Here is a 23,576-nt window from a genome sequence, read left to right as displayed (position 1 = left end):
TAAGACAAAAAAAAAAAAAAAAAAAAAACAAAACAAGAAAAATTGATTTAGAGGGAATTCAGATTCTGGAGTTAGCACAGAACTTTAAAATGACTATATTGAGAGTAAAAGATGGGGATTAATAGATTAAAATATGGAGAATCTCAACAGAAAATTGGAATCAATTTTAAAAAATCAAATACAGATAAATGAAAAATAAGAAAACTGATCCCCAGCAGACCTTAGGGAATACTAGAAGAAATTTTTTTAGGCTGAAGTAAAATGGCCCAACATAGAACAGAGCTGGCCTCTCCGTCCCATATTGAACTCGAGTTGGAAGAGGCGAGTCCGGTCTCAAAACGGAGGTAAAACCGCCGCCCGGTCGCCCCCAGCCCGACTCCGGCCGTCGCCGCCGCCGCCGCCGCCGCCGCCGCCACCGCCGCCGCCGGGGGGGGTGGGGAGGAGGGCCATGATCCAAAGGAACCAGAACAGTTGAGAAAACTGTTTATTGGTGGTCTGAGCTTTGAAACTACAGACGATAGCTTAAGAGAACATTTTGAGGAATGGGGCACACTTACAGATTGTGTGGTGATAAGAGACCCCCAAACAAAACGTTCCAGGGGCTTTGGTTTTGTGACTTACTCTTGGGTTGAAGAGGTGGATGCAGCAATGTGTGCTCGACCACACAAGGTTGATGGGTGTGTAGTGGAACCAAAGAGAGCTGGTTCTAGAGAGGATCTGTAAAGCCTGGTGCCCATCTAACAGTGAAGAAAATTTTTGTTGGTGGTATTAAAGAAGATACAGAAGAATGTAATTTGAGAGACTACTTTGAAAAGCATGGCGAGATTGAAACCATAGAAGTTATGGAAGACAGGCAGAGTGGAAAAAAGAGAGGATTTGCTTTTGTAACTTTTGATGATCATGATACAGTTGATAAAATTGTTGTTCAGAAATACCACACTATTAATGGGCATAATTGTGAAGTGAAAAAGGCCCTTCCTAAAGAAGAAACGCAATCTGCTGGATCACAAAGAGGTCGTGGAGGTGGATCTGGCAACTTTATGGGTCGTGGAGGAAACTTTGGAGGTGGTGGAGGTAACTTTGGCCGTGGTGGAAACTTGGTGGAAGAGGAGGCTATGGTGGTGGAGGTGGTGGCAGCAGAGGTAGTTATGGAGGAGGTGATGGTGGATAGAACGGATTTGGAGGCGACGGTGGTAACTATGGCGGTGGTCCTGGTTACAGTAGTAGAGGAGGCTATGGTGGTGGTGGACCAGGATATGGAAACCAAGATGGGGGATATGGTGGCGGTGGTGGAGGATATGATGGTTACAATGAAGGAGGAAATTTTGGAGGTAACTATGGTGGTGGTGGGAGCTATAATGATTTTGGAAATTATAGTGGACAACAGCAATCAAATGATGGACCCATGAAGGGAGGCAGTTTTGGTGGAAGAAGCTCGGGAAGTCCCTATGGTGGTGGTTATGGATCTGGTGGTGGAAGTGGTGGATATGGTAGCAGAAGGTTCTCAAAACTCACAAGAAAAGGGCTACAGTTCTTGGCAGGAGAGAGAGCGAGGAGGTGTCAGGAAAGCTGCAGGTTACTTTGAGACAGTCGTCCCGAATGCATTAGAGGAACTGTAAAAATCTGCCACAGAAGGAACGATGATCCATAGTCAGAAAAGTTACTGCAGCTTAAACAGGAAACCCTTCTTGCTCAGGACTGTCCTAGCCACAGTTTGCAAAAAGTGCAGCTATTGATTAATGCAATGGAGTGTCAATTAGATGTACATTCCTGAGGTCTTTTATCTGTTGTAGCTTTGTCTTTTTCTTTTTCTTTTCATTACATCAGGTATATTGCCCTGTAAATTGTGGTAGTGGTACCAGGAATAAAAAATTAAGGAATTTTTAACTTTTCAATATTTGTGTAGTTCAGTTTTTCTACATTTTAGTACAGAAACTTTAACAAAATGCAGCTTTGAAGGTGTTTCCTTGTGAGTTAACAAGAAGATCATTGTTAATTAATATTTTGTATGAATTTTGCTGAAGTTAACTGTAAAGAAACACCTGCTGACTTGCAGTTTAAGGGGATCTATTCTCCCCATTTCCAAACCATGAAATGAATGGGCTCTGACATGTGGAGAGAATAGATATTTGTGTTTGCAATGTGTGTCTTAGATAATAGACTTGGGTATTTAAATTAGCATATTTGTGAATTTAATAGCATTAAGACTTACTTCAAATGAAAAATCTCAAAATTCAAAAAAAAAAAAAAAAAGAACAGAGCTGGGAGCTCGATTGGAGCTGCCTGTGGGGGAGGAGCGCCGCCGCCGCCGCCGAGAGCTGGGAGCTCGATTGGCGCTGCCTGCGTGGGAGGAGCGCCGCCGCGAGCTGGGAGCTCGATTGGCGCTGCCTGCGGGGGAGGAGCGTCGCCGCCGCCGCCGCCGCTCCCGCCGCCGCCGCCGCCGCCGCGAGCTGGGAGCTCAGTTGGCGCTGCCTGCTGGGGAGGAGCGCCGCCGCCGCCGCCGCCGCGAGCTGGGAGCTCGATTTGCGCTGCCTGCGGGGTGGAGCGCCGCCGCCGCGAGCTGGGAGCTCGATTGGCGCTGCCTGCGGGGGAGGAGCGCCGCCGCCGCCGCCGCCGCGAGCTGGGAGCTGGATTGGCGCTGCCTGCGGTGGAGGAGCGCCGCCCCCGCGAGCTGGGAGCTGGATTGGCGCTGCCTGCGGGTGAGGAGCGCCGCCGCCGCCGCCGCGAGCTGGGAGCTCGATTGGCGCTGCCTGCGGGGTAGGAGCGCCGCCGCCGCCGCCGCCGCGAGCTGGGAGCTCAGTTGGCGCTGCCTGCGGGGGAGGAGCGCCGCCGCCGCCGCCGCCGCGAGCTGGGAGCTCGATTGGCGCTGCCTGCGGGGGAGGAGCGCCGCCGCCGCCGCCGCGAGCTGGGAGCTGGATTGGCGCTGCCTGCGGGGGAGGAGCGCCGCCGCCGCCGCGAGCTGGGAGCTCAGTTGGCGCTGCCTGCGGGGGAGGAGCGCCGCCGCCGCCGCCGCCGCGAGCTGGGAGCTCAGTTGGCGCTGCCTGCGGGGGAGGAGCGCCGCCGCCGCCGCCGCCGCGAGCTGGGAGCTGGATTGGCGCTGCCTGCGGGGGAGGAGCGCCGCCGCCGCCGCGAGCTGGGAGCTCAGTTGGCGCTGCCTGCTGGGGAGGAGCGCCGCCGCCGCCGCCGCCGCGAGCTGGGAGCTCGATTTGCGCTGCCTGCGGGGTGGAGCGCCGCCGCCGCGAGCTGGGAGCTCGATTGGCGCTGCCTGCGGGGGAGGAGCGCCGCCGCCGCCGCCGCCGCGAGCTGGGAGCTGGATTGGCGCTGCCTGCGGTGGAGGAGCGCCGCCCCCGCGAGCTGGGAGCTGGATTGGCGCTGCCTGCGGGTGAGGAGGGCCGCCGCCGCCGCCGCGAGCTGGGAGCTCGATTGGCGCTGCCTGCGGGGGAGGAGCGCCGCCGCCGCCGCCGCGAGCTGGGAGCTGGATTGGCGCTGCCTGCGGGGGAGGAGCGCCGCCGCGAGCTGGGAGCTCAGTTGGCGCTGCCTGCGGGGGAGGAGCGCCGCCGCCGCCGCCGCCGCCGCCGCGAGCTGGGAGCTCAGTTGGCGCTGCCTGCGGGGGAGGAGCGCCGCCGCCGCCGCCGCCGCGAGCTGGGAGCTCGATTGGCGCTGCCTGCGGGGGAGGAGCGCCGCCGCCGCCGCCGCGAGCTGGGAGCTCGATTGGCGCTGCCTGCGGGGGAGGAGCGCCGCCGCCGCCGCCGCCGCGAGCTGGGAGCTGGATTGGCGCTGCCTGCGGGGGAGGAGCGCCGCCGCCGCCGCGAGCTGGGAGCTCAGTTGGCGCTGCCTGCGGTGGAGGAGCGCCGCCCCCGCGAGCTGGGAGCTGGATTGGCGCTGCCTGCGGGTGAGGAGGGCCGCCGCCGCCGCCGCGAGCTGGGAGCTCGATTGGCGCTGCCTGCGGGGTAGGAGCGCCGCCGCCGCCGCCGCCGCGAGCTGGGAGCTCGATTGGCGCTGCCTGCTGGGGAGGAGCGCCGCCGCCGCCGCCGCCGCGAGCTGGGAGCTCGATTGGCGCTGCCTGCGGGGGAGGAGCGCCGCCGCCGCCGCCGCGAGCTGGGAGCTCGATTGGCGCTGCCTGCGGGGGAGGAGCGCCGCCGCCGCCGCCGCGAGCTGGGAGCTGGATTGGCGCTGCCTGCGGGGGAGGAGCGCCGCCCCCGCGAGCTGTGAGCTGGATTGGCGCTGCCTGCGGGTGAGGAGCGCCGCCGCCGCCGCCGCCGCCGCCGCCGCCGCCGTCGCCGTCGCCGTGAGTGAGGAAGCGCCTCGGTCAGGCCTGCTGAGGGCCCTCGCCGACGCCTGGGCTTACCCGCCGCCCCGCCAGCTCCGCTCGTTTCCCGTCCCCCGCGGCCCGGCGCGGGGCAGGCCTGCCGGGGCCATGGAGGACGAGGTGGTCCGCATTGCCCAGAAGATGGACAAGATGATGCAGAAGAACGCGGTAAGCGCGGCGGGCGGCGCGGGCCGGAGGGAGGCTGGGCGGCGGGCGGGGGTCAGTCGGCCTGAGGGGTTTCCCGGCCCGCGGTGAGCGCGGCGGGTGCCGCGTGACGGCGGCGAGGCCCGCGCTCTGGGGAGGGGTTCCTGGGGAGGGGGGAGCTTCGTGTCCCGCGGCCGCGTCCCGGGCAGGGGTCCTGGGGGGCGTCCTGTCTCGCAGCCGCGTCCCGGGCAGGGGTTCTGGGGGGCGTCCTGTCCCGCAGCTGCGTCCCGGTCAGGGGTTCTGGGGGGCGTCCTGTCCCGCGGCCGCGTCCCGGGGAGGGGGTCCTGGGGGGGTCCCGGGGAGGGCGTCCGGTCCCGCGGCCACCGGCGCTGGGGCCCGCCCTGGGCGCCCGAGGCCCCTCGTGATTAGCGCAGCCCGGTAAACTCCATCGAGGCGTCCTCCTCATTATTTTAAACGTGACGGTGGTAAAGCCTCGCTGGTTTAGCTGAAGAGTGCAGAGAGCCCTCCCTGTTTGAAAAGAATTCGTTGTCTTTCCCGGGCTCATTGGCCAGCAGCGAGAAAACAACATCAAACAGAGGTTTGTGATCAGTTTTAGACATGAAACTGTTCAAGCAAAACGTGAATTTCCTGGATCTTATTTTTGAGGAAGGCTGAACATTCCCTTGATTGTCTCAACTCTCCTGCATGTTTGCTTAGCAATTAAAAAAGGTGAACTATGCCAGCGTACTTGGCAAGTTGCTAAACTTTTTGGAAAAAGTGGATCTTGTTAGGCCGCGGAGTGCGGGGAGCTGTGTTTAAGGCACTGCCGCCGACGAGGCTGTGCTGCCGGCTGGATTTGGACACATGTCGTTGCTGGTCCTCTCAGTGGTTTACGGTTGCTACCGGTGGCGTTTTCTGTTACTGATAACGTGTGCACGTGAACGTGTTCTCTTGTGGTTTGTATGAGGTGCTCCAGTTTTTGCATTTCTGTCCACCTGTGTGGGTCACTCTCAGTCCCTTGCTTCCGAGTCGTCTATATTTTCAGCTAAACTTCTGAAATTCCAAGTCAAACGAATGTGAAGGAGAGAAGGGCTGCTCTGATTTGCACAGCACTTTGGAGTTACAAAGCGTTTGTGCAGAATTCTTTGGCGACTCACGACAGCTGTGTTGCATTCATTTTACAGAATAAGAAACTGAGTCAGACCAAGCAGTTCACCTCCTTAAATGAAGTGTGCGTTGTGGATTAAGCCAGGACCCGAGTTTCCTGCTGGGCAGCATGCAGAAGTAATGTTAAACACCGAATTCTTAAGACTTCAGACTTGGTGTGCGCCTCTTTTCCTTTAACAGGTGCATTGCCCGGCGTGTAATTTCATACCCTGTTAATCTGTCTTTGCAATTTTGGCTTTTTAAAGTACCTCCTGTTTGTTTTCTGTTCCAGACGTTGCCTGTGCCATTTATTTTTTCTGTTGATACAGGCCTTTCATTCCTCACTGCAAGTGATGAGTTCTGTATATTTGATTGGCTGAACGTTTCTGTTATTCTGTTTAAACTGGCAAGTTTTTTTTCTTTGCCTAGAGAACCCTAGACTCCCCTAGTAGAAGCTGGCTCCTAGGGAAAAAGGCCGTTTCTTGGGTAATTTTTTTCTCGAACTCAGGCTATAAAATGTGTACCTTTTAATCATCTAGTGCACTAGGTGTTTTTGTTTGTTTCCTTTCCTTGAAATAGACGTTTCCTAGAAATGAGGAATTCCTTAGTGAGCAAGTATGGAGAAGACCAGTTTGTATTTATCTGCAGTTCTCAAATTATAAACACATAATGCGTCAGCAGGAGAATGAGGATAAGCTCCACAGATAATCCTCAAGTCTCATTTTTCTTTTCAAATCTTATATTTCTAGTAGTACAGAACTTTACCAATATAAAAACTTGCCCCCCCCCCCCAAAAAAAAAGAACAGAACTGCAGGAAAGAGCAAAGAGCACTTAAAGTCTGTGTGTGTGTTTAATATATATATGTACATATACCCAGGTACATACACCTTTATATTTATATGTTGTTTTGTAAATAAATGACAATAATAATGTCTTGTGGAGATGTAGAACAGAAGTATACAACAAAAGCACAAACAGCAGGAGGGGGCAAATGGAATTAAACTGTTAAACCTCCATGGGATGGTTCCATGGAGGAGGCAGAGAGGGGGATGGGATCCTCGAAGAGCTGCTGAAGACCTTGCATTTTTTGCAGATCTCTTTAGAATGCTACTTGTATATTATGCTCTCACTGAGTGCACCTGGCTGAGCTATGGCACATTAGCACGGTAAACATTTGTCAGATTTGCCCTAGTCAGAAAATTTTCTATACCTGCCATCCTGCTTGGCACTTAAAATAGTTTTTTTTTTTTAAGGTCTCTATGATATAGGGATGATGGGTGAAGAAGGTAGGCTGCAGGGTAATAATGTAGTATGTATGATCCCATTTTGATACAGTAAACAGAAAGTATTAAATGCATGCCTGTTTGTATGAGCAGTGAGTTTGCATGGTTATCTCAAGAGGGAGGGAATGGGACGGGTAGAGAAAGAGATTGACCACAGGCTATTGTTTTACTTGTTACAAGAGGCATGTGTTGCCTTCATTTCTGATTAAGCTTTTTGTTTACAGATTATTGTAGGTTTACATGCAGTTGTAAGAAATAATAGTGAGATAGGTCCTGTGTGTCCTTTACCCAGTTTTCCCCCATGGTAACATCTTACAGAACCATAGTATACTGTCACAACCTGGGTATTGCCATTGACACAGTCAAGATACAGAACATTTCCATCCCACAGGATCTCTCCTGATGCCATTTTATAGCCACTGCTGCTCCCCCACTCCCCACCAAATCATAATGATCTGATAGTGCAGTGGATAAAGTTGCACTAAAGTTTTTGTGCAGATGATCAAGGGAAAATAGCCCCTGGGGAAGATGGCCCATCTCCCAGTCCCCCGGCCCTATCTGTCCCTGGCAACCTGTCATTTCAAGAATGTTATGTGGGACTTCCCTGGTGGCGCAGCGGTTAAGAATCTGCCTGCCATTGCAGGGGACATGGGTTTGATCCCTTGTCCGGGAAGATCCCACATGCCGCGGAGCAACTAAGCCCATGCGCCACAATGACTGAGCCTGCGCTCTAGAGCCCGGGAGCCACAACTACTGAGCCCACGTGCCACAACTACTGAAGCGCGCGTGCCTAGAGCCCGTGCTCTGCAACAAGAGAAGCCACCGCAGCGAGAAGCCCGCGCACTGCAACAAAGAGTAGCCCCCGCTCGCCGCAACTAGAGAAAGCCCACACGCAGCAACGAAGACCCAACGCAGCCAAAAATAAAATAAATTAACTAATTAATTAAAAAAAAAGAATGCTATGTGAATAAAATCATATAGTGTGTAACCTTTTTTTTTTTTCTTAATTAAAAAAAAGTTTGTTTTTGGCTGCGCTGCCGGTTATGCGATCTTAGTTCCCCGACCAAGGATTGAACCCAGCCCAGGTAGTGAAAGTGCTGAGTGCTAAACACTGGCCCGCCAGGGAATTCCCAGTATGTAACCTTTTGGATTGGCCTTTTTCAATCAATGTAATTCCCTGGAGAGTCATCCAAATTGCATGAATCAATAGTGCTCCTTTTTTTAAAAAAAAAAAAATATATATATTTATTTATTTATTTGGCTGTGCGGGTATATAGTTGCAGCATGCGGGATCTAGTTCCCTGACCAGGGATGGAACCTGGGCCCCCTGCATTGAGAGTGCAGAGTCTTAACCGCTGGAACACCAGAGAGGTCCCAGTGCCGCTTTCTTTTTAATTGCTGAGTAGTATTCCATGGTTTGGCTATACTTCAGTTTGTTTAATCACTTGCCCATTGAAGAACATCTGAGTTTTTTCCCATTTCTTGACTATTACTGAGAGAGATGCTGTGGACATTTGTGTACCTTTTTTTGTGCGAACATGCGTTCTCTGGGGTAAATGCCGTATGGTAAGTGTTGCTTTTTTTTTTTTTTTTTTTTTTTTGGCTACGCTGTGCCACATGTGGGATCTTGGTTCCCCAATCAGGGATCGAGCCCGTGCCCCCTGCATTGGGAGCTTGGAGTCTTAACCACTGGACTGCCAGGGAAATTCCTGTATTGCTCCCCCTGCCCCACTTGATTGATTGATTGATTGATTGGTTGATTGGCTGTATTGGGTCTTAGTTGCGGCACGCGGGACCTTCGTTAAGGCATGTGGGATCTTTTTTGTCATTGCGGCGCACGGGCTCTTCGTTGCAGCATGAGAGCTTCTCTCTAGTTGTGGCGTGCGGGTTTTCTCTCTCTAGTTGTGGCACGTGGGCTCTGTAGTTGTGGCGTGCAGGCTCCAGAGCGCGTGGGCTCTGTAGTTTGCTGCACGTGGGCTACCTCATTGAGGTGTGCGAGCTCAGTAGTTTGGCGCGAGGGCTTAGTTGCCCCGCGGCGTGTGGGATCTTAGTTCCCCGACCGGGAATCGAACCCACGTCCCCTGCATTGCAGGGCGGATTCTTTACCACTGAACCACCAGGGAAGTCCCTGTATTGCTTTTTTAAATTAAAAAAAAAAAAAAAAAAGGAAAAGCAATCAGAGGTAAAACAACTAATTATATGATTGCCTTTCAAAGTACATATTCAAACCCTACATTGTTGGTGTACATAACTTCTTTATGTTGATTTCTGGTGTTTAGCTCTAGTAACAAGACAATAATAATAACGCTGTAGTTTTCCTTGTTTCTTTCAACTGATGATCTGTGTATTTCTTACAAATAATAATTAACACTCACAAGCTACCAGGAGGCAAGTAATGGTTAGTGCTGGTGTGGTTAACTCCTTTATAGATAGGGAGGTTGAGGCATGGATATTGTGGAATTTGCCATGTTGAGGCATGGGTATTGTGGAATTTACCTAAGGTTATAACACTGTGTTCTGACTCAGATTCATTCAGATTTACTCCTTCTCTTTCTGTCTCCTGAATTAATAACTCTTTGTAATTTTGACCTAGGTGTGAGGACACGAAAAGGGTTTTTTCCTGTACCTGAGGTTTAGTGCTTGTTTTATAGAAGCAATATAGTATAGTGGTTAGAGTATGCACTTTAGCATCTGATTTTTTTTTCTTCTTAAGTCTTTAATGAATTTGTTACAATATTGCTTCTGTTTTATGTTTTGCACATGCCGGAAAGGTAATAGGCCTTGGCCCCTGGGCCTGGGCTTCGTCTCTTGTGCTGTCTCCTGTCCCTGTTGCCCCCGCGCGCTGGCCCGTCCGTGCTGTGCCAGGGGATATTGGTCGTCTCCCGGCTCAGTTCACAGTAGCTGAAAGGGACAGTGTGTAATGTTCTGATTTCTGCCCATCGTTTTCAAAGGGAGGCTCTGGCCATTGCTCCTCTGGTAAAATGCAGAGGGAGTGCTTTTTAAGATGGGACTGTCAGTGTTAGGGCCACTCCTTAATTACCAAAACGGAATCCCCTTCAGTTCCTCCAGCTGTGTTGTTTTGGCACAGAAAATGTGAGTAATAGGAATTTGGAACTAAGTTGGAGTGAAAAAACGCACCGGTCCCGCCGAATTTTCCATCGAAACAGTTGATTTGTGTTGTCTCTAGGAATTCTAAAGGGCGTACCGTTGCTTCCTAACCGGTGTCATTTGGGAGATCTACCTCTGTACGTTCAAATGATTAATTTTGAGACTTTGCTCATGTGTGCAGTAAACCCTTTAATTCCCTAAGACCTTCCTTTCCTCCATCTCATACCCCATTAAGCCCGCTTCAGTTTATCTCCTGAATTTCTTTGGAATCTGTCAGCTCTCCCTCAACATTCTAATACTGAACTTGCCTGTCTGTTGCGATTAGGTCCTAACTAGTGTCCATATATCTTGTTTCCTTCCAATCCATTCTTCACACAAGAAACCTTCAAAGCAAGTTGGAACATTGCTCATAAACATCGCTCACAAACATTGTTTTGAGAATAGAAAACACAGTGTTGGCCTTTAAGACTCTGCGTGGTCTAGAATCCTCTCTGCTTCTCTAGCCCCATCTTGTGCCACTTGTGCCCTCACTGTCTATGCTTCAGATACACTGAATTAACCTTAGTTCTCACTCATCTGACAGAAGTCAGTTGAGAAATTATTTTTCACTGTGATTCCTAGCATTAAGGAATTTGATGATCAGGTTTTGTATGAGGACTAAAACTAAACTGGGAAGTGGAAGAATTGCGTTTCAACTGTTTCAGTCAACACGCATGTATTAATGATACCTAAGTATTGAACACCGGGCTAGGTTTCATGAGGGATACAGAAGTTCTGGCCATCTCTGGTTTTGGGTATCCCTTATTTGTTGAGACCTTTGCGTTGTTTGGTTGCCTTTTGTCTGTTTTCCAGATGGGAAAACAGGAACAAGGGAAGTATAGGTTATTACTAGGTGGGGTTGAACAAGTGGAGCAGCAAACTGCAAAGCAGAAAGAAGAGGGACGTACTATAGAGGGATGTGATTTCCATTTTCAAGGCGCCTGCGTCCTGTGCAGGGAGACAGCCTAACATAACATGTGCCTAACAAAAAATATATTGACTTCTTACTAAAATCTCCAGTTCATATAACCAAGGGGTTTATACCTTCTCCTTTAAAAGTGATATTCCTGGGGGGAGGGAGGGGCAAGATGGCAGAAGAGTAAGACGTGGAGATCACCTTCCTTCCCACAGATACAGTAGAAATACATCTACACGTGGAACTGCTCCTACAGAACACCCACTGAACGCTGGCAGAAGACGTCAGACCTCCCAAAAGCTTTATTTTATTTTATTTTATCATCTTTATATCTATATATAAAGTACAGTCTTGAGCTAGTACAGGTAGCCTGAGAGTCTTAGAGGCCTTTAGTTAAAGGAATCTAGCCAGCGAACATAATTCTCATACTAAACTGCCACAAGGAAGAAGTTAACTTACCCTGTATGTCAGGGTCCAAAAAAATTTAAAGATGTGCCTAATGCAAAAATAAGTTATAAAGATTTAGGCCAGTCAAAAACTAACAGCAGTTTCAGGTAGAGGTGCATGCCTAATGTAAACCAGCATAGTTTCCATTTACTGCGTTCTTGTAATCACTGAAATAAAAACTTCTACAAGATTAAAAAAAAAAAATTCACCGATTAAAGTAAGTGTACAATTCACTAGTTCTTAGTATTTTCACAACCAATATTGCTATCTAATTCCAGAACATTTTTGTCACGCCCCCCACAAAGAAATCTTGTATATGTTAGCTGTTACTCCCTATTTTCCCCTCCCCAACATCCCCTGGTATCCACTAATCTACTTTCTGTCTATATGGATTTGCTCATCCTGGACATTTCATAGACATGGAATTATACAATATATGACCTTTTGCTATTGGCTTGAAATATTTCTCCCTTTAATAGTGTCAGTTTTTCGGACTTCCCTGGTGGTACAGTGGTTAAGAATCCGCCTGCCAATGCAGGGGACACGGGCTCGAGCCCTGGTCTGGGAAGATCCCACATGCCGCGGAGCAACTAAGCCCGCACGCCAAAACTACTGAGCCTGCGCTCTAGAGCCCAAGAGCCACAACTACTGAAGCCCATGCACTTAGAGCCCGTGCTCCTCAACAAGAGAAGCCACCGCAACGAGAAGGCCACGCACCACAACAAAGAGTAGCCCCTGCTCGCCACAGCTAGAGAAAACCCGCGCGCAGCAACGAAGACCCAACGCAGCCAAAAATAAAAATACAAATAAATAAATAAATAAATTTATTTATTTATTTAAAAAATAGTGTCAGGCTTTATCATTTTAATTCTGTTAGTTTTTCTTTATGTATTTGGGACTTGCTTATACTGCATTTGTCTTTTAAGTCATATAGGAGAAAAACTGAATTACAAACAAAAATACATTTATACTGTCTTTTGTATTTCCTTATGTAGTGGACATACTCCACTGGAAAAGAGAAATCACCATACCTTTTGATGAACTCATTTGCTGGCATGATGGAGTGAAATCTAGCAGAATGTCAAGCCGATTTCCCCCACAGGACATTTCCTTAGTGTCAGGGTGGTACAGGATGATGGGGGACTGAGCCAAGAAAGCAGAGTGAAATTTCCTGCACAGTCATGGCACGAACAAACCAAATCCCGCTAGATAAAGGGGCCTGTGACAATCATTAGGTCTCCTCTTCAAGACATTTGCCAGTTTTTGAACCTATAGAAAGCAGGAAGCTTAAATACCTAATGCCTGAGGGAGAGAACTTTCCAAAGTGAGGAATCAGAGACCTACCAGACTCACAGTAAAAACCCAGAAGTGCCATCCCCAAGAAGGGGGCTGAGTCAGAAAAAGTGAAATCATCTGCAATGTTTCAGTGTTTATGAGACAAATTTTCATTGAGAAAGTGTAACGGTAACAAATACATAGCTGGTCTCTCCTTACATTTGCCATACTCTGAAGCTGTGAGAACTGAGAGCCTAAAGAGCTGAATTCAAACATCTGAAAGACTGAAGTCAATAACTGACTGTATTTATTGAAGAATCAAAGACCTGTCAGGCTCACAGCAAAAATCCAGGGAGGCCACAAATCAGGAAAAATCATAGGTAGCATGAGACAAGTAAAGCTCCAACCCAGTTCTGACCTAGTAAAATTCCTGAAATGACTGAAATGATCAGCCACTCTGATTAACAGAGAAAGGGGTAAATCTTCTCTGGTTCAAAGTAATAGCATCTTCAGTCTCTATGAATTTTTTATTCACCATGTCCAGCACACAATCAAAAATTATGAAATTCCTGAAGCAGGAAAAAGTGACTAAAAATTAAGACAAAAAAAAAACAAAACAAAACAAGAAAAATTGATTTAGAGGGAATTCAGATTCTGGAGTTAGCACAGAACTTTAAAATGACTATATTGAGAGTAAAAGATGGGGATTAATAGATTAAAATATGGAGAATCTCAACAGAAAATTGGAATCAATTTTAAAAAATCAAATACAGATAAATGAAAAATAAGAAAACTGATCCCCAGCAGACCTTAGGGAATACTAGAAGAAATTTTTTTAGGCTGAAGTAAAATGGCCCAACATAGAACAGAGCTGGCCTCTCCGTCCCATATTGAACTCGAGTTGGAAGAGGCGAGTCCGGTCTCAAAACGGAGGTAAAACCGCCGCCCGGTCGCCCCCAGCCCGACTCCGGCCGTCGCCGTCGCCGCCGCCGCCGTCGCCGCCGCCGCCGCCGCCGGGGGTGGGGTGGGGAGGAGGGCCATGATCCAAAGGAACCAGAACAGTTGAGAAAACTGTTTATTGGTGGTCTGAGCTTTGAAACTACAGACGATAGCTTAAGAGAACATTTTGAGGAATGGGGCACACTTACAGATTGTGTGGTGATAAGAGACCCCCAAACAAAACGTTCCAGGGGCTTTGGTTTTGTGACTTACTCTTGGGTTGAAGAGGTGGATGCAGCAATGTGTGCTCGACCACACAAGGTTGATGGGCGTGTAGTGGAACCAAAGAGAGCTGGTTCTAGAGAGGATCTGTAAAGCCTGGTGCCCATCTAACAGTGAAGAAAATTTTTGTTGGTGGTATTAAAGAAGATACAGAAGAATGTAATTTGAGAGACTACTTTGAAAAGCATGGCGAGATTGAAACCATAGAAGTTATGGAAGACAGGCAGAGTGGAAAAAAGAGAGGATTTGCTTTTGTAACTTTTGATGATCATGATACAGTTGATAAAATTGTTGTTCAGAAATACCACACTATTAATGGGCATAATTGTGAAGTGAAAAAGGCCCTTCCTAAAGAAGAAACGCAATCTGCTGGATCACAAAGAGGTCGTGGAGGTGGATCTGGCAACTTTATGGGTCGTGGAGGAAACTTTGGAGGTGGTGGAGGTAACTTTGGCCGTGGTGGAAACTTGGTGGAAGAGGAGGCTATGGTGGTGGAGGTGGTGGCAGCAGAGGTAGTTATGGAGGAGGTGATGGTGGATAGAACGGATTTGGAGGCGACGGTGGTAACTATGGCGGTGGTCCTGGTTACAGTAGTAGAGGAGGCTATGGTGGTGGTGGACCAGGATATGGAAACCAAGATGGGGGATATGGTGGCGGTGGTGGAGGATATGATGGTTACAATGAAGGAGGAAATTTTGGAGGTAACTATGGTGGTGGTGGGAGCTATAATGATTTTGGAAATTATAGTGGACAACAGCAATCAAATGATGGACCCATGAAGGGAGGCAGTTTTGGTGGAAGAAGCTCGGGAAGTCCCTATGGTGGTGGTTATGGATCTGGTGGTGGAAGTGGTGGATATGGTAGCAGAAGGTTCTCAAAACTCACAAGAAAAGGGCTACAGTTCTTGGCAGGAGAGAGAGCGAGGAGGTGTCAGGAAAGCTGCAGGTTACTTTGAGACAGTCGTCCCGAATGCATTAGAGGAACTGTAAAAATCTGCCACAGAAGGAACGATGATCCATAGTCAGAAAAGTTACTGCAGCTTAAACAGGAAACCCTTCTTGCTCAGGACTGTCCTAGCCACAGTTTGCAAAAAGTGCAGCTATTGATTAATGCAATGGAGTGTCAATTAGATGTACATTCCTGAGGTCTTTTATCTGTTGTAGCTTTGTCTTTTTCTTTTTCTTTTCATTACATCAGGTATATTGCCCTGTAAATTGTGGTAGTGGTACCAGGAATAAAAAATTAAGGAATTTTTAACTTTTCAATATTTGTGTAGTTCAGTTTTTCTACATTTTAGTACAGAAACTTTAACAAAATGCAGCTTTGAAGGTGTTTCCTTGTGAGTTAACAAGAAGATCATTGTTAATTAATATTTTGTATGAATTTTGCTGAAGTTAACTGTAAAGAAACACCTGCTGACTTGCAGTTTAAGGGGATCTATTCTCCCCATTTCCAAACCATGAAATGAATGGGCTCTGACATGTGGAGAGAATAGATATTTGTGTTTGCAATGTGTGTCTTAGATAATAGACTTGGGTATTTAAATTAGCATATTTGTGAATTTAATAGCATTAAGACTTACTTCAAATGAAAAATCTCAAAATTCCAAAAAAAAAAAAAAAAAGAACAGAGCTGGGAGCTCGATTGGAGTTGCCTGTGGGGGAGGAGCGCCGCCGCCGCCGCCGAGAGCTGGGAGCTCGATTGGCGCTGCCTGCGGGGGAGGAGCGCCGCCGCGAGCTGGGAGCTCGATTGGCGCTGCCTGCGGGGGAGGAGCGTCGCCGCCGCCGCTGCCGCCGCCGCCGCCGCGAGCTGGGAGCTCGATTGGCGCTGCCTGCGGGGGAGGAGCGCCGCCGCCGCCGCCGCGAGCTGGGAGCTTGATTGGCGCTGCCTGCGGGGGAGGAGCGCCGCCGCCGCCGCCGCCGCCGCCGCGAGCTGGGAGCTGGATTTGCGCTGCCTGCGGGGGAGGAGCGCCGCCGCCGCCGCCGCCAGCTGGGAGCTTGATTGGCGCTGCCTGCGGGGGAGGAGCGCCGCCGCCGCCGCGAGCTGGGAGCTCAGTTGGCGCTGCCTGCTGGGGAGGAGCGCCGCCGCCGCCGCGAGCTGGGAGCTCGATTGGCGCTGCCTGCGGGGTGGAGCGCCGCCGCCGCGAGCTGGGAGCTCGATTGGCGCTGCCTGCGGGGGAGGAGCGCCGCCGCCGCCGCCGCCGCGAGCTGGGAGCTGGATTGGCGCTGCCTGCGGTGGAGGAGCGCCGCCCCCGCGAGCTGGGAGCTGGATTGGCGCTGCCTGCGGGTGAGGAGCGCCGCCGCCGCCGCCGCCGCGAGCTGGGAGCTCGATTGGCGCTGCCTGCGGGGTAGGAGCGCCGCCGCCGCCGCCGCCGCGAGCTGGGAGCTCAGTTGGCGCTGCCTGCTGGGGAGGAGCGCCGCCGCCGCCGCCGCCGCGAGCTGGGAGCTCGATTGGCGCTGCCTGCGGGGGAGGAGCGCCGCCGCCGCCGCCGCGAGCTGGGAGCTCGATTGGCGCTGCCTGCGGGGAGGAGCGCCGCCGCCGCCGCCGCCGCGAGCTGGGAGCTGGATTGGCGCTGCCTGCGGGGGAGGAGCACCGCCGCCGCCGCGAGCTGGGAGCTCAGTTGGCGCTGCCTGCTGGGGAGGAGCGCCGCCGCCGCCGCCGCCGCGAGCTGGGAGCTCGATTGGCGCTGCCTGCGGGGTGGAGCGCCGCCGCCGCGAGCTGGGAGCTCGATTGGCGCTGCCTGCGGGGGAGGAGCGCCGCCGCCGCCGCGAGCTGGGAGCTCAGTTGGCGCTGCCTGCTGGGGAGGAGCGCCGCCGCCGCCGCCGCCGCGAGCTGGGAGCTCGATTGGCGCTGCCTGCGGGGTGGAGCGCCGCCGCCGCGAGCTGGGAGCTCGATTGGCGCTGCCTGCGGGGGAGGAGCGCCGCCGCCGCCGCCGCCGCCGCCGCCGTCGCCGTCGCCGTGAGTGAGGAAGCGCCTCGGTCAGGCCTGCTGAGGGCCCTCGCCGACGCCTGGGCTTACCCGCCGCCCCGCCAGCTCCGCTCGTTTCCCGTCCCCCGCGGCCCGGCGCGGGGCAGGCCTGCCGGGGCCATGGAGGACGAGGTGGTCCGCATTGCCCAGAAGATGGACAAGATGATGCAGAAGAACGCGGTAGGCGCGGCGGGCGGCGCGGGCCGGAGGGAGGCTGGGCGGCGGGCGGGGGTCAGTCGGCCTGAGGGGTTTCCCGGCCCGCGGTGAGCGCGGCGGGTGCCGCGTGACGGCGGCGAGGCCCGCGCTCTGGGGAGGGGTTCCTGGGGAGGGGGGAGCTTCGTGTCCCGCGGCCGCGTCCCGGGCAGGGGTCCTGGGGGGCGTCCTGTCTCGCAGCCGCGTCCCGGGCAGGGGTTCTGGGGGGCGTCCTGTCCCGCAGCTGCGTCCCGGTCAGGGGTTCTGGGGGGCGTCCTGTCCCGCGGCCGCGTCCCGGGGAGGGGGTCCTGGGGGGGTCCCGGGGAGGGCGTCCGGTCCCGCGGCCACCGGCGCTGGGGCCCGCCCTGGGCGCCCGAGGCCCCTCGTGATTAGCGCAGCCCGGTAAACTCCATCGAGGCGTCCTCCTCATTATTTTAAACGTGACGGTGGTAAAGCCTCGCTGGTTTAGCTGAAGAGTGCAGAGAGCCCTCCCTGTTTGAAAGAATTCGTTGTCTTTCCCGGGCTCATTGGCCAGCAGCGAGAAAACAACATCAAACAGAGGTTTGTGATCAGTTTTAGACATGAAACTGTTCAAGCAAAACGTGAATTTCCTGGATCTTATTTTTGAGGAAGGCTGAACATTCCCTTGATTGTCTCAACTCTCCTGCATGTTTGCTTAGCAATTAAAAAAGGTGAACTATGCCAGTGTACTTGGCAAGTTGCTAAACTTTTTGGAAAAAGTGGATCTTGTTAGGCCGCGGAGTGCGGGGAGCTGTGTTTAAGGCACTGCCGCCGACGAGGCTGTGCTGCCGGCTGGATTTGGACACATGTCGTTGCTGGTCCTCTCAGTGGTTTACGGTTGCTACCGGTGGCGTTTTCTGTTACTGATAACGTGTGCACGTGAACGTGTTCTCTTGTGGTTTGTATGAGGTGCTCCAGTTTTTGCATTTCTGTCCACCTGTGTGGGTCACTCTCAGTCCCTTGCTTCCGAGTCGTCTATATTTTCAGCTAAACTTCTGAAATTCCAAGTCAAACGAATGTGAAGGAGAGAAGGGCTGCTCTGATTTGCACAGCACTTTGGAGTTACAAAGCGTTTGTGCAGAATTCTTTGGCGACTCACGACAGCTGTGTTGCATTCATTTTACAGAATAAGAAACTGAGTCAGACCAAGCAGTTCACCTCCTTAAATGAAGTGTGCGTTGTGGATTAAGCCAGGACCCGAGTTTCCTGCTGGGCAGCATGCAGAAGTAATGTTAAACACCGAATTCTTAAGACTTCAGACTTGGTGTGCGCCTCTTTTCCTTTAACAGGTGCATTGCCCGGCGTGTAATTTCATACCCTGTTAATCTGTCTTTGCAATTTTGGCTTTTTAAAGTACCTCCTGTTTGTTTTCTGTTCCAGACGTTGCCTGTGCCATTTATTTTTTCTGTTGATACAGGCCTTTCATTCCTCACTGCAAGTGATGAGTTCTGTATATTTGATTGGCTGAACGTTTCTGTTATTCTGTTTAAACTGGCAAGTTTTTTTTCTTTGCCTAGAGAACCCTAGACTCCCCTAGTAGAAGCTGGCTCCTAGGGAAAAAGGCCGTTTCTTGGGTAATTTTTTTCTCGAACTCAGGCTATAAAATGTGTACCTTTTAATCATCTAGTGCACTAGGTGTTTTTGTTTGTTTCCTTTCCTTGAAATAGACGTTTCCTAGAAATGAGGAATTCCTTAGTGAGCAAGTATGGAGAAGACCAGTTTGTATTTATCTGCAGTTCTCAAATTATAAACACATAATGCGTCAGCAGGAGAATGAGGATAAGCTCCACAGATAATCCTCAAGTCTCATTTTTCTTTTCAAATCTTATATTTCTAGTAGTACAGAACTTTACCAATATAAAAACTTGCCCCCCCCCCCCCAAAAAAAAAAGAACAGAACTGCAGGAAAGAGCAAAGAGCACTTAAAGTCTGTGTGTGTGTTTAATATATATATGTACATATACCCAGGTACATACACCTTTATATTTATATGTTGTTTTGTAAATAAATGACAATAATAATGTCTTGTGGAGATGTAGAACAGAAGTATACAACAAAAGCACAAACAGCAGGAGGGGGCAAATGGAGTTAAACTGTTAAACCTCCATGGGATGGTTCCATGGAGGAGGCAGAGAGGGGGATGGGATCCTCGAAGAGCTGCTGAAGACCTTGCATTTTTTGCAGATCTCTTTAGAATGCTACTTGTATATTATGCTCTCACTGAGTGCACCTGGCTGAGCTATGGCACATTAGCACGGTAAACATTTGTCAGATTTGCCCTAGTCAGAAAATTTTCTATACCTGCCATCCTGCTTGGCACTTAAAATAGTTTTTTTTTTTTAAGGTCTCTATGATATAGGGATGATGGGTGAAGAAGGTAGGCTGCAGGGTAATAATGTAGTATGTATGATCCCATTTTGATACAGTAAACAGAAAGTATTAAATGCATGCCTGTTTGTATGGGCAGTGAGTTTGCATGGTTATCTCAAGAGGGAGGGAATGGGACGTGTAGAGAAAGAGATTGACCACAGGCTATTGTTTTACTTGTTACAAGAGGCATGTGTTGCCTTCATTTCTGATTAAGCTTTTTGTTTACAGATTATTGTAGGTTTACATGCAGTTGTAAGAAATAATAGTGAGATAGGTCCTGTGTGTCCTTTACCCAGTTTTCCCCAATGGTAACATCTTACAGAACCATAGTATACTGTCACAACCTGGGTATTGCCATTGACACAGTCAAGATACAGAACATTTCCATCCCACAGGATCTCTCCTGATGCCATTTTATAGCCACTGCTGCTCCCCCACTCCCCACCAAATCATAATGATCTGATAGTGCAGTGGATAAAGTTGCACTAAAGTTTTTGTGCAGATGATCAAGGGAAAATAGCCCCTGGGGAAGATGGCCCATCTCCCAGTCCCCCGGCCCTATCTGTCCCTGGCAACCTGTCATTTCAAGAATGTTATGTGGGACTTCCCTGGTGGCGCAGCGGTTAAGAATCTGCCTGCCATTGCAGGGGACATGGGTTTGATCCCTTGTCCGGGAAGATCCCACATGCCGCGGAGCAACTAAGCCCATGCGCCACAATGACTGAGCCTGCGCTCTAGAGCCCGGGAGCCACAACTACTGAGCCCACGTGCCACAACTACTGAAGCGCGCGTGCCTAGAGCCCGTGCTCTGCAACAAGAGAAGCCACCGCAGCGAGAAGCCCGCGCACTGCAACAAAGAGTAGCCCCCGCTCGCCGCAACTAGAGAAAGCCCACACGCAGCAACGAAGACCCAACGCAGCCAAAAATAAAATAAATTAACTAATTAACTAAAAAAAAGAATGCTATGTGAATAAAATCATATAGTGTGTAACCTTTTTTTTTTTTCTTAATTAAAAAAAAGTTTGTTTTTGGCTGCGCTGCCGGTTATGCGATCTTAGTTCCCCGACCAAGGATTGAACCCAGCCCAGGTAGTGAAAGTGCTGAGTGCTAAACACTGGCCCGCCAGGGAATTCCCAGTATGTAACCTTTTGGATTGGCCTTTTTCAATCAATGTAATTCCCTGGAGAGTCATCCAAATTGCATGAATCAATAGTGCTCCTTTTTTTTAAAAAAAATATATATATATATTTATTTATTTATTTATTTGGCTGTGCGGGTATTTAGTTGCAGCATGCGGGATCTAGTTCCCTGACCAGGGATGGAACCTGGGCCCCCTGCATTGAGAGTGCAAAGTCTTAACCGCTGGAACACCAGAGAGGTCCCAGTGCCGCTTTCTTTTTAATTGCTGAGTGGTATTCCATGGTTTGGCTATACTTCAGTTTGTTTAATCACTTGCCCATTGAAGAACATCTGAGTTTTTTCCCATTTCTTGACTATTACTGAGAGAGATGCTGTGGACATTTGTGTACCTTTTTTTGTGCGAACATGCGTTCTCTGGGGTAAATGCCGTATGGTATGTGTTGCTTTTTTTTTTTTTTTTTTTTTGGCTACGCTGTGCCACATGTGGGATCTTGGTTCCCCAATCAGGGATCGAGCCCGTGCCCCCTGCATTGGGAGCTTGGAGTCTTAACCACTGGACTGCCAGGGAAATTCCTGTATTGCTCCCCCTGCCCCACTTGATTGATTGATTGATTGATTGGTTGATTGGCTGTATTGGGTCTTAGTTGCGGCACGCGGGACCTTCGTTAAGGCATGTGGGATCTTTTTTGTCATTGCGGCGCACGGGCTCTTCGTTGCAGCATGAGAGCTTCTCTCTAGTTGTGGCGTGCGGGTTTTCTCTCTCTAGTTGTGGCGTGCAGTCTCCAGAGCGCGTGGGCTCTGTAGTTTGCTGCACGTGGGCTACCTCATTGAGGTGTGCGAGCTCAGTAGTTTGGCGCGAGGGCTTAGTTGCCCCGCGGCGTGTGGGATCTTAGTTCCCCGACCGGGAATCGAACCCACGTCCCCTGCATTGCAGGGCGGATTCTTTACCACTGAACCACCAGGGAAGTCCCTGTATTGCTTTTTTAAATTAAAAAAAAAAAAAAAAGGAGAAGCAATTAGAGGTACAACAACTAATTATAAGATTGCCTCTCAAAGTACATATTCAAACCCTACATTCTTGGTGTACATAACTTCTTTATGTTGATTTCTGGTGTTTAGCTCTAGTAACAAGGCAATAATAATAACGCTGTAGTTTTCCTTGTTTCTTTCAACTGATGATCTGTGTATTTATTACAAAATAATTTTTTTTTTTTTTTTACAAGTAATATTAACACTCACAAGCTACCAGGAGGCAAGTAATGGTTAGCGCTGGTGTGGTTAACTCCTTTATAGATAGGGAGGTTGAGGCATGGGTATTGTGGAATTTGCCATGTTTAGGCATGGGTATTGTGGAATGTGCCTAAGGTTATACTATAGCACTGTGTTCTGACTCAGATTCATTCAGATTTATTCCTTCTCTTTCTGTCTCCTGAATTAACTCTTTGTAATTTTGACCTAGGTGTGAGGACACGAAAAGGGTTTTTTCTGTATCTGACGTTTAGTGCTTGTTTTATAGAAGCAATATAGTATAGTTTTTAGAGTATGCACTTTAGCATGTGATTTTTTTTTTTTTCTTAAGTCTTTAATGAATTTGTTACAATATTGCTTCTGTTTTATGTTTTGCACATGCCGGAAAGGTAATAGGCCTTGGCCCCTGGGCCTGGACTTCGTCTCTTGTGCTGTCTCCTGTCCCTGTTGCCGCCGCGCGCTGGCCCGTCCGCGCTGTGTCAGGGCGTATTGGTCGTCTCGCGGCTCAGTTCACAGTAGCTGAAAGGGACAGTGTGTTATGTTCTGATTTCTCCCCATCGTTTTCAAAGGGAGGCTCTGGCCATTGCTCCTCGGGTAAAATGCAGAGGGAGTGCTTTTTAAGATGGGACTGTCAGTGTTGGGGACACTCCTCAATTACCAAAACGGAATCCCCTTCAGTTCCTCCAGCTGTGTTGTTTTGGCACAGAAAATGTGAGTAATAGGAATTTGGAACTAAGTTGGAGTGAAAAAACGCACCGGTCCCGCCGAATTTTCCATCGAAACAGTTGATTTGTGTTGTCTCTAGGAATTCTAAAGGGCGTACCGTTGCTTCCTAACCGGTGTCATGTGGGAGATCTACCTCTGTACGTTCAAATGATTAATGTTGAGACTCTGCTCATGTGTGCAGTAAACCCTTTAATTCCCTAAGACCTTCCTTTCCTCCATCTCATACCCCATTAAGCCCGCTTCAGTTTATCTCCTGAATTTCTCTGGAATCTGTCAGCTCTTCCTCAACATCCTAATACTGAACTTGCCTGTCTGTTGCGATTAGGTCCTAACTAGTGTCCATATATCTTGTTTCCCTCCAATCCATTCTTCACACAAGAAACCTTCAAAGCAAGTTGGAACATTGCTCATAAACATCGCTCACAAACATTGTTTTGAGAATAGAAAACACACACTGGTGGCCTTTAAGACTCTGCGTGCTCTAGAATCCTCTCTGCTTCTCTAGCCCCATCTTGTGCCACGTTTGCCCTCACTTTCTATGCTTCAGATACACTGAATTAACCTTAGTTCTCACTCATCTGACAGAAGTCAGTTGAGAAATTATTTTTCACTGTGATTCCTAGCATTAAGGAATTTGATGATCAGGTTTTGTATGAGGACTAAAACTAAACTGGGAAGTGGAAGAATTGCGTTTCAACTGTTTCAGTCAACACGCATGTATTAATGATACCTAAGTATTGAACACCGGGCTAGGTTTCATGAGGGATACAGAAGTTCTGGCCATCTCTGGTTTTGGGTATCCCTTATTTGTTGAGACCTTTGCGTTGTTTGGTTGCCTTTTGTCTGTTTTCCAGATGGGAAAACAGGAACAAGGGAAGTATAGGTTATTACTAGGTGGGGTTGAACAAGTGGAGCAGCAAACTGCAAAGCAGAAAGAAGAGGGACGTACTATAGAGGGATGTGATTTCCATTTTCAAGGCGCCTGCGTCCTGTGCAGGGAGACAGCCTAACATAAAATGTGCC

General features: G+C 49.8%; 1 pseudogene across 1 annotated transcript; it reads left to right on the top strand.

The window, feature by feature from the left end:
* Positions 1-305: 305 nt before the first annotated feature.
* LOC309653730 lies at positions 306-22,346 on the top strand (annotated as a pseudogene). Its single transcript has 3 exons — positions 306-1,500; positions 13,577-14,759; positions 22,337-22,346. The product of its transcript is annotated as an uncharacterized misc_RNA (transcript).
* Positions 22,347-23,576: the final 1,230 nt, after the last annotated feature.

The sequence above is a fragment of the Balaenoptera physalus genome (assembly GCF_965194825.1).
Source record: "Balaenoptera physalus genome assembly, contig: HAP1_SCAFFOLD_1059, whole genome shotgun sequence".
NCBI lineage: Eukaryota > Metazoa > Chordata > Mammalia > Artiodactyla > Balaenopteridae > Balaenoptera > Balaenoptera physalus.
The sequence above is the reverse complement of the archived record's forward strand: the minus strand, read 5'-3'. Positions and strand labels throughout refer to the sequence as shown.